The sequence below is a fragment of the Medicago sativa genome, chromosome 6 (genome assembly GCF_051527215.1).
Source record: "Medicago sativa cultivar Bolivia chromosome 6, Bolivia_mono, whole genome shotgun sequence".
Classification (NCBI taxonomy): domain Eukaryota; kingdom Viridiplantae; phylum Streptophyta; class Magnoliopsida; order Fabales; family Fabaceae; genus Medicago; species Medicago sativa.
Window position 1 is genome coordinate 26,090,148 of NC_140754.1, and position 10,493 is coordinate 26,100,640.

Genomic DNA, 10,493 nt, shown 5'->3' on the forward strand with positions numbered 1-10,493 from the left:
CTATCCTGATGCTTATATCTTAATATTTATATCTTGCTACTAATATATATCTGTTTATGAAGTAATTAGTTAGTAACTAGCGAAAGATACCGAAAGCGAGTTGATCCTAGTAGTAAGTACTTAGGAGGTGACATTACTAAGACTGAGTAGTAACTCTGTTGAACCTAGAATGTAACTAGTTAATAATTAAGGAAACAAGTACCTACTTGAAGGAAATAAGTCGTAGCCTAATAGAACCATTCTCTTAAACCCTTGGTAAGGTAGACGAAATAGGGTTATCCGTTTGTAGAACTACTAAGTGTGTGTGAAAGAGAGTGTGTTATGAGTATCCTAAGATTCATAGATGGGCAGACCTAGAGGAACCTTGACCTTCGTTGCCTTGGGAAATATTGGAAAGCCAATTTAAGTCTATGCTTTCAATTACCTTAGAGACAGTAAGACCCCACACGTAAGGATCACCGTTTGATCAACAGGTGCAACCAAATTTAGGAGGGATATCCCTAGTTAACCGAGATTTATAGACCCCACACTCAAGGATCACCATGTGATCAGCAGGTGCAGCTTCCAACCTTATAGGTTAGTCACGTCTCAACGACCTCATCACTTGTATAGTCTACCTAAGGTAAATAAACAATGTAACTAGAGGGGATTCGAAGAATCCTAACCGCTGCTTAATTTTCTGGAACCAAAAACAGGTAAAATTGCTTTGTTGCAAACAGATAAAAATTGCAACTATCTAACCCTTATCTTTTATTATATCGTCAACTTAGAAAATAAGTAACGCGAATTGTTTGTGTAAGGCCCCGGATTTTTAATCCGAGACATTACGCCTAATTTATTTTAGTTAGGGACTACATTTTTTTTTCTTTTTTCGTTTCTATTGAAAGAACCTTAATTAAAAAGGGCCGATCTAATATTGTTAAAACATCATAGAACATAATTCTACTTTCCAAAACCTTACTGCAACTTCGAATAGCTAGCACTCTCGTTAAATAAAGAAAACCATGCCTTTATCGATTTTAAAAATTTAAAACAAATGAGGCTCTTCCTGAAATCATTTGGATCATAAACATAAAAGTTTTAGTTAATGAAAACCATAGAGTCTTGACTTCGATAAAGGACACAAGTCTAAGATTACTTTAATGAAAACCCATTCTTTATGTCCCCCCGCACACGCTCTCATCATACATCACACTTTAATTCTCATCTTTGGTACTTACAACAATTTATTAATGTAAGGGTCAATTTCCTTATCCAAATTGGGACATGCCAAACGGAAGGTATATGTTATAAAAAAAAAAAAATAATAACAGAACACTATACCATAAAAGAAATTAGATAAAATTTATGCAAAAAATTCTATTAATGAGTATGTATGTTATCATATGCATGAATATGCAGACTCATATGATCAGGATAAAAATTCAGCCACGGAGGCAAAGTTCAGCCACAGAGGCACAATTCAAATAATTCAGCCACGGAGGCAAAGTCTTGATAATTCAGCCACGGAGGCACCTAGCATGCATGCTACATGATGCATGTCTCAAACATGTGATGTGTATACTCTAAACCAAATGACAATGTTTTTTTTTTTTATAGATTTTTTTTTTCCAAGAACAGATGCGTGGGACATCATGCTAAAGTACTTCATTCACATATTATCACAACTAATACAATGTTCCATTCAACATTCAATCACACATAAATCATAACATTTCAAACACAGTACAAAACATAATAAACACTTGTTTTTCTTTTAGGACTAAATCTTATATGCAACTTTAATTTGTCAAAGGTGGTTTCTCTTTAACGGTTAAGTATTCCATTATTTCCTTCATAACACAAACTTATTCCTAGCACGAACGTATGGGGAAAAAACCCTTACCTTCAGGTGCTTTCCCTTCGACACAAGATGTCCCTAAGGTTAGTTCCGCACCGTAGGAGCGAGCAGGCCTTTGAGGTTCTTAACAGAATGTAAATAAAAACTAGACTCTTGACCCGCGCTATCGCGCGGGTGTTTTAGAGTTGAAGACTCTAATATATTTTAACAATTGATATTTAACTTAACATGTTAGACTATATAAGAGTACTTGGAATTCATTAACAACAAAAGAAATTTTAGATTGTGAATCGTGTATAACCTAAGAACGACAATCAATCTAAGACGAAGGGAGTGCTTCTGAAATTCATTAATAACAAAAGAAGTTTTAGATTGTGAACCGTGCATAACCTAAGAACGACAATCAATCTGAGACGAAGGGTGTGCTTCAAATGTTTGAGGATTTACTTATACCCTCAATTTACGTTTTCAATCAAAATGAAATTACAAATTGAAATATATTCAGCTTACATTTGAACCATTTATATATCATTTTAGAATATAAAACCTGAAATTATATTAACATCAATTTTCCAAAACATCATGCTATAGATGTTAAGAATTTAGTTGACAGTGGACGCCAACAACATTAAGTAAGGGACTAACTTAGAGAAAAAAGAAAATATGACTTCAAAGATGAAATTTTGCTAATTTTTTTGTAGAATTTTCAGTTAGCAGTCAACTTGCACCTACCCGCATAGTTTTCCTTAAATCTTATGCAGTTATATATAGGACCTTTGATTCTATGCATATAGAAAAGTAGATGTTTTACGTCACTCAAACATACGATATTCAAAGAAAAAACAGTACCCTGCATTTTATCTTATAAAGTTTTTCACATTAAATCGTAATAAAGCCAACATAATTAAAGAAAAACTTTTATGTGACTGTCTAAGTGATGTTAGACAAAGGGTATAATATTATAAGCCAATAATTAAGAAAAACTTAATAACACATACTTTCAAAATTTAACTCCTTCAATCGATTGCAGTAAATATAGCGGGGAGAAGGAGAATAATTTCATTTGATATTAGTATAGTATAGAATAAAGAAGCCAAGAACATGTTGGCATTAAGCATAAGTATAATATTAGTTTATACAAATCTCAATCAAATTGAAGATCATATTCCTGATAATGACAGAAAAGCAGAGGCAGTATATCAGCACATGAGTGATAGGCCAATCACTAATGTTAACAGCGATAAAATAAAGGCATTGCAAATCAACTTTGTTTTGCTCCAATTGGTAAGATCGCATCTTAGACAGGTTCATTCGCCTATTCTTGTCGAACACCGCAGTCATCATTTTCTTCTGTTTGTAAAAGAATGGCAGAGTTAATAATATATATAAAGTAAACATGTCAAAATAAAGATATAATATTGAAATGATCCTAATTTGTCTTTCAAGACCATTTGCAAACAAAACTTAAAAGAAAACACATTACTAACATGGATTCCATTGAAAGAAAACACATTATTAACATGGATTCCATTAAAAGAAAACACATTATTAAAAGAAAACACATTACTAACATAGATCTCCCCAAAGTCAGACACACAATTCGATCAAACAAAATTAAAGTACTTGTTCCGGTATTATCTATAACTTGAATATGAACATTAAACCAAAAAATGTAAAGAAATCATGTTAATATTAGTTACCAATAAAAGATCTACAATGGCAACTAATAATAAAAATATTTTACTTAGGGATGGCGGTCCTTGCCAAGTTGCGTGTCTCACAATAAATATGACCACCGATAGTTCTAACTCTGGATACACACTTGGCGCATGCCCGATAAAACCATCATGCATTGGGCTCTAACTCACAGGTTCTTGCCAAGACAATTCCTAAGCATTTCTGCACAAATAATAATCAGTTTTACGTATCAATCAGATATTGAGTCAAACGATTCCTAAGCATTTGCTGCTTATAACATATATTGAAAGAAAACTATTAACCTTGCTAGTTAATTATAAGGGACAATTAAATTATAATGCAATTCTGGTAAGCAAGATGAAACAAAAACATGTCTAAATAAGCATTTTTTGTTTGTTGAAAAATAATGACTATTAAATTAGCTCAAACAGAAGGAAATCATGTGATCTACTATGTTGAGTATACTAACATATCGACAAATGGAACGGAGACTAAGATATTCAACTTATGAGTTATCTTTAATGTAAAAAGCGTCCCAACCATGCAAAGAAGTTTATTATTTAAGTTGGCACAATATTAATAGTTGTAGCAGAACAATCACAGGAAGCGATGAATCATGATTATCCAAAAACTGTTGCATTTTCACGCCATAGTCATCCGATAATGTGCAATGAATTCTATTCCCCCCTACGTAGTGTAAATTAATCGAATAAAAAGCTGGCACATGATTATCAACAATTATTTTGCATTGAGTAATGTCAATAGATCAAGACTTACTCTAAATGTTCTAGTGTCACATCCACAGCCTTGCTGATTTTTCCATTTTTCTCAGTTTTCATGACAGTGTCTTTCTCAACAACATGACCAATTACATCTAATAATATGATCTTTTTTTTCCAAGTATATATGAGAAATGAATCAACAACTCATGAAAATAAACTATTCAAAAGAGAAGAGTAACTAACCAAGTAATCGATCCTCCTTAGTGCATGCTAATATCACCAGGAAAGGCACAAATTAAAAGTGAATTTTTGGTGTTTGAGTAGCAGCGGTGACTTTGAAAACAACAGTTCCACCCATAAAGTTATATGTGCCCATAGATCATTCAACTTGATTTTTAGGGCTTCGGTAGTTAGGGCTGAATCTCCCTTATGCAAAGTCAACCTGCCATGGCATGTCTATTTATGATATATGTTCACTCATATGATATTTCATACTAATCATCTATGTTTCTTTTAGTAAATGTTTTTCTAGACTCTATTTGAAAATGAGACAGCCAGTTATGAGACATGATTACAAACAAAATCAATAGCAGAGGCAAAATGTCCAGCTCAAAGTGCAGAGGCAAAGCCAATAGCCAACAAAATCAACAAAAAACACATGATTACAAACACTTAGATAAGAGTAAATAAAACAAATTCAACAAAGTAATGTTTCATACATTTCAAGGCACAAAAAAATAACAAAAATGAACTCAGTAGACAGTTCATTGCGTATATCATGTTTCTGCAATTATAAATAAAAATAATAATGTGCAGACCTCAATCTTTCTAATTAAAATGTGAAACTAAAAATCGATTATGAAGTAAAGACAAAAGGTTAGCCAATCATCCTTGCCACTTCAATAGAAAGATTGGACAATTAGCATTTAACACATTAAAAATAATATCAAACATCACATGATGTACACAATATATGACGTACATAATATATGATGTAGCAATAATAAATGATGTTAATTTGTCAAATGCATTAGCTCAGGCAAATAGTTACCTATTTTCTTCCAATGTTTTCCCTTAAAAGCTGTAACGGCATTCCTTAATGTCTCATCCTACAATAAATTGAAGAACACAATAAGAATGGTTAATAATAACTTATATACATGCAGAGGTAAATGGTCATTGTCAAAGAGGTTAAACCAAATGAACAAAATTCCCAATTCAATCCACTTTTCTGGAAGGAGGAAAAAAAAACAGATGTCTCCAATAAGCAAATATGAACCTCTTCTGCTGTCCAACCACCCTTAGCGTGCCTTATAGGACTTGTTCTCCTCCTGTACAAACATATCATATGGTGTAAATCAACGCATGAACGTCACATCAAAGATTTGCCAGAAGTGAATCAGCAACTAATGTAGAAGGTGAAATTAAACCAATAGCAGATTTGGCATAAAACATGTAGATTAAATCATACTACATCATTATCATTATCCATAATTACAACTGCAACCAAAAACGTAAATAACATAACAAACATTACCGATGTGGCGGTGTGGATGTAGCCATGGGGCTACATATCCCTGGAGACTTTTGAATTATACTATCACTGCCTTCAGACACAGATGAGCAAGAAGCAACAGTTGATTGTTATTCTCCAAACAACAAACATCCATATCCTTCACCAAAACCTTCAATCCCTAAAAACCCATCAATCACCAAACATAAAAAACCCTAAAAACCATCCTCAGTATAAAAAAAAAATCCAAACTTTCACACTTTTACACAAACACAAACAAAACCCAGATCTCAAAATCCATAATCAAATCAAAACCTTCAATTTTTTCCCAAAAAAACAAAATCTTTATCCAAAACAAAACCAATAAAAAAAACGTTTTTTGACCAAAACAAATCAAACCCCTTTATCCAAAACACAAAAACTCTTGAAATTCTTCGAAGAGTGTTGTTTGATTTAGACAATTTCAAAGCCTAAATATAAAACACACATTTATAATTAAAAAAGAACACGAGTTGTAAAAGTAAATCCATTGAGGCATTCAATCAAACATGTAAAATGTAAAATAATTAGTAATTAAAGATGGAAAAATTATAAAAAACTGATGAATTAAATATAAATGCATTGAATAAATGAACGAAACAGCTCACCCTAGATATGATTTGAAGATGAGTGAAATGTTTTAATCTTCAGTTGCCGAATTGAAAACCGCATCTTGAAGGAGATTTTGTGAATCGGAGAAGAAAGGGAGGAGGTTCAGATGGTGGCAAAGAGAAGCATGTGAGGGAAAGAAGATAAAGAAGGGGAAAATAGTGTGAGGGAGAAGATATCAGGGTTTGGATTTATGTTGGTGGAGGTGGTGATTGTTTCTGTTCCGATTTTGAAAAGAGAGAAAGGAAGGAAAGAAATGTTACATAGGAAACGTGGAGAGAAGTAAAAAATGCCTTCAAATCATATCTTGAAAGAAGACTTTTTGCTTGTAGTCATGTTTGGGCTTCTCTCTAATTGGTCAATTATTTGGCAGTTCACAGTTTTGCAAAGTAGCCATCATTATAGCTAGCCCCTATTAAACGTGTAAACATGTTTTTCCTATCTCAAATTTAAATGATCCCAGTTGGCGCCCACTATGGCATTTTGAGTTTCTTTCCACCAGAAGGGTAATTCAGACTTTTAACCTAAAATTTGCCTAGGGTTTTCCCGCCAATGGAACCTGCAGTACAAATTGGTTGGAATTGCATAGGGTTTTTTTAGGGTTTGCTAGCAGAACTGGACTTCATTTAAAAAATTAAGATGGATGAGTTGATAATAGAACTTTAAGAGAATGTACACTCTAAAGGAAAAAGACTTGACATATGAACAACGGAATGGAAGAGGAAAAACAAAAAGATTTTTACCTTAAGACTTACTAAAGAGTAGAGCGGATGTAGACTTATTTTGATGATCAAAGGTGATGATAATGATTATGTAGTGAATGGATTTATTTATTTTTTTATTTTTTTGTGGGGAATAGACTCTGCCTCTCTTTTCTTCTCTTACTGATTGTTCTTGTGTAGATGGGAATGATTTTAAAAAATGTTGAGAGTTTGATGGATGTAACTTGTAAGAAGGAATACGTTACAAAATCAAGGGAATTAATTAAAGTGGAAATCAATGGGAATGAAAGTAGTTACCCTAGTCAAAGGTATATAAATTAGCATGAATGGGAAAATACTAGAATTTGCCTACACGGTTCTATGAGATTTTGCCTAAAGAGATTGATAACAAATTGTATGGGACACTCATCAATTAATCAAATAAATTGGTCAACTCCCCTATAATCAAATAACTAACAGTGTTAACGTCAAAAAAAAAAAAAAACCTAACAGTGTTGGAAGGAAATTATGTATATGCGCATAATTTCTTTTAATGCCAACATATTACCTCTAATTTTGGTCAACACTCCCACCTATAATGATATGCATGCATGCAACATAGAGGAGACCAAATCTAGAAATTCTATTATTTATTTTAAGAAAATTTAAATATGTTTTGGTTATTGGTTTATGCCTAACAATAAGCTACATCTCATCTAATAAATTAGTCACTACTATTTTTATATTTAATTTGATTCGAAAAAAATAAAATTCACACAACACACAACAACTAAAATCAAGTAAAAATAACTTAATTCAAATATTTTAATTTAAAATTTTAGGGTGTTACAGTTTGGACGAAATGACAATTTCTGTGGATATGATACTCTACTTATCATTTGATTACTTGGTAAATGATTTGGTACACTTGTCTAATCCGCACATCAAGTTTTTGGCGCTGTTGCCGGGGATTGTTGATATTTTCGACTAAGCTATTCAAATTACTTAGTTTCTATGTTTATTTTTCAGTCATTTATTTTTCCGCATTTTATTTTTACGTTTTCAAAAATACCAAAAATATGTTGTCATAGTTGAGTCATTTTTATTTTTTTAGAGTCTAGTTTATCATATAGTTTATTTATTTTAGTCGTTACTAACCTAGTTTATTTTTCTGTTTTGCATTTAGCTTATTTTTTCCATTTAGTACTAACCATTTTTCATTTCTTTTTGTTTTTTCAATTTAGGAACTAACTCCGTTCGTTTATTTTTATTATTTTTAGAGTCTTAGTTTAGGTTATTATTTTGCATTGCATTTTAGGGAGGCGTAGTAAAAGTTACAGTCGTTATAATATCTACATTAGATAAAGTCTAGTTTTAATTAGGTTAATTAATTTTAAGAGTCAGTCAATAGCATTAGGATTAGCATTTAGTAATAGTCATAAAGTCCTAGGTTTTATTAGTAAAAAATTTAGGTATTAACTATAGTAGTTAATTTAGACCGAGTCTGCATTACATAGAGTCTGTTAAGTCTAAGTGAACAAACATTAAAAAAACTAAGATCAATTATAATTAGGAATAAACTTTATATCGTCAAAAACATATCATAATCAACCTCTCTAATTTTAAACTAATTGTCGTAAAGTAGTGTTGTATTAACTTCTTGAAGGTATCCAAACTGAAAAGGACGATCAACTTGGTGACAACTAAACGAACAACAAGGAAAACAACAGGGGGAAGACCAATGGGAGAGGTGAAGAAAGTTCAACAAGACGAGATCTGACAAGTCAACTTCATGGATGAGCTTCCAATTAAAATCAAAGACAAGAACGCTTTCAGAAGAAGGGACAGAGTTATGATCAATTCCCATGAACTTTTCTATCCACCTACTCTCATGCATAAGGCTTGGTATGAGCCTTTTGAAATAACCCACATCTGCAAGAACAATCGTGTTGAGATCAAGGATCATACTAGGTGGTTGGCCAAGGTCCCAATTGAGGAAGTCATGCACCTTCGAGACTATATGCAAGACCCAAGTAGTAGAAGGGAAGAACTGGCTGCTCAAAGGTCTAAAAACAACACTTAGGCATATTCGTCAGGCTCGGGATGCTAAACACGCGCTGAATAGGATGCAACCTATTTCGTCAAGCTAATGACTTAAAAGAAGCGCTGAATAGGAGGCAACCTATTGACCGTCGGGACTCAAACGTTAAACAAGCGCTAAACGGGAGGCAACCCATTATTTTTTATTTTCTGCATTTTTCTTTTTGCTAAGCTCAGATGATCTGACTAATCAATTTCTTTTCTTTTTCTGTTGCTTATCTTTTAAGTATTATCTAATAAAAATTTATTTCTTTTCCATTACATTTACAACCTTTCTTTTTATGCTTAAATTTGTTTTAGTCTTAGGTATTCATTTCAAATCATTTAAGGTGGAGGCTAGTTTACTCTTACATTTAAGAGCATGATACTTTTTGGGGCTTGCTAGTGAAAGGTACTTATAGGATCAACATCTCTTTTCCAAATAGCATAACCGGTGAGATTTAGAGCCAAATATTTCCATATCCATTCTAGGATGTTAGATACTTAAATACTTCCAATATATATGTGAGTGTTCCATATGAATGTTATTTTTGTTTGAATTTGCGGTCGTTCTTTACGGGCGATCAATTAGGTTATATTACACACGAGACAATTTTTCTTTTGTACCTTGAGCCTTTCAAGCTGTAACACCCCGTTTTCCCAACGTAAAAATTTCTTAAATAAAATCAGAGTTTTTTATCATAAAACGGAATGTCACATTTCTTAAAAAACGTAAATGGAATAATAATTTATCCTTCAAAAATATAACAACATAATCTTTAAAACTTCGCAGCGGAATAGTTTGACAACTTAAATAATCTTTGGCACAAGGGCCTCAATATAAAATTTCATAAAACTTAGTTCAACATCAATTCTTGAAAGATTCATAAAGTAATACGTAAGGAACAGAAAGTAAAGACATAATCTCATCCTGTTACGTATCAGAGCACCTAAGACACACTTGTGAGGAGTCCACTCATGACCGCAACTAATCCTAGTTACCTGCAAGTTACCCATACGAAGAGCAACATTTCCAAGCAGAGGGGTGAGATTTCCCAAACAATAATATTAAGCATATAAATCATATAAAGTACATTCAACAACTTAAACATCTTATAATTCATTAATCATATCTAATAACTTAAACTTCCTTAACTAGTGTCATTATCCTTCCTACATTAGTCATATACTTCATCAAGTAATCTCAATTATTATTCATAAAATATCTTATCTTAAATCATGATCATAAGCATCAATATCTAACACCAAATATAATCGTAAGCATCATCATA

General features: G+C 32.3%; 1 long non-coding RNA gene across 2 annotated transcripts; it reads right to left on the minus strand.

Annotated features, from left to right (window-relative positions):
- Window positions 1–2,922: 2,922 nt before the first annotated feature.
- Window positions 2,923–6,871, minus strand: LOC146914185 (uncharacterized). Of its 2 annotated transcripts, XR_015014023.1 has the most exons (8): window positions 6,421–6,842; window positions 5,798–5,954; window positions 5,540–5,591; window positions 5,312–5,369; window positions 4,504–4,702; window positions 4,316–4,412; window positions 3,585–3,739; window positions 2,923–3,190 (listed from the first exon to the last, which is right to left on the minus strand). It is a non-coding gene; the product is annotated as an uncharacterized LOC146914185 (long non-coding RNA). The 2 variants fall into 2 exon arrangements; XR_015014022.1 differs by lacking the exon at window positions 4,316–4,412 and having other exon boundaries at window positions 6,421–6,871.
- Window positions 6,872–10,493: the final 3,622 nt, after the last annotated feature.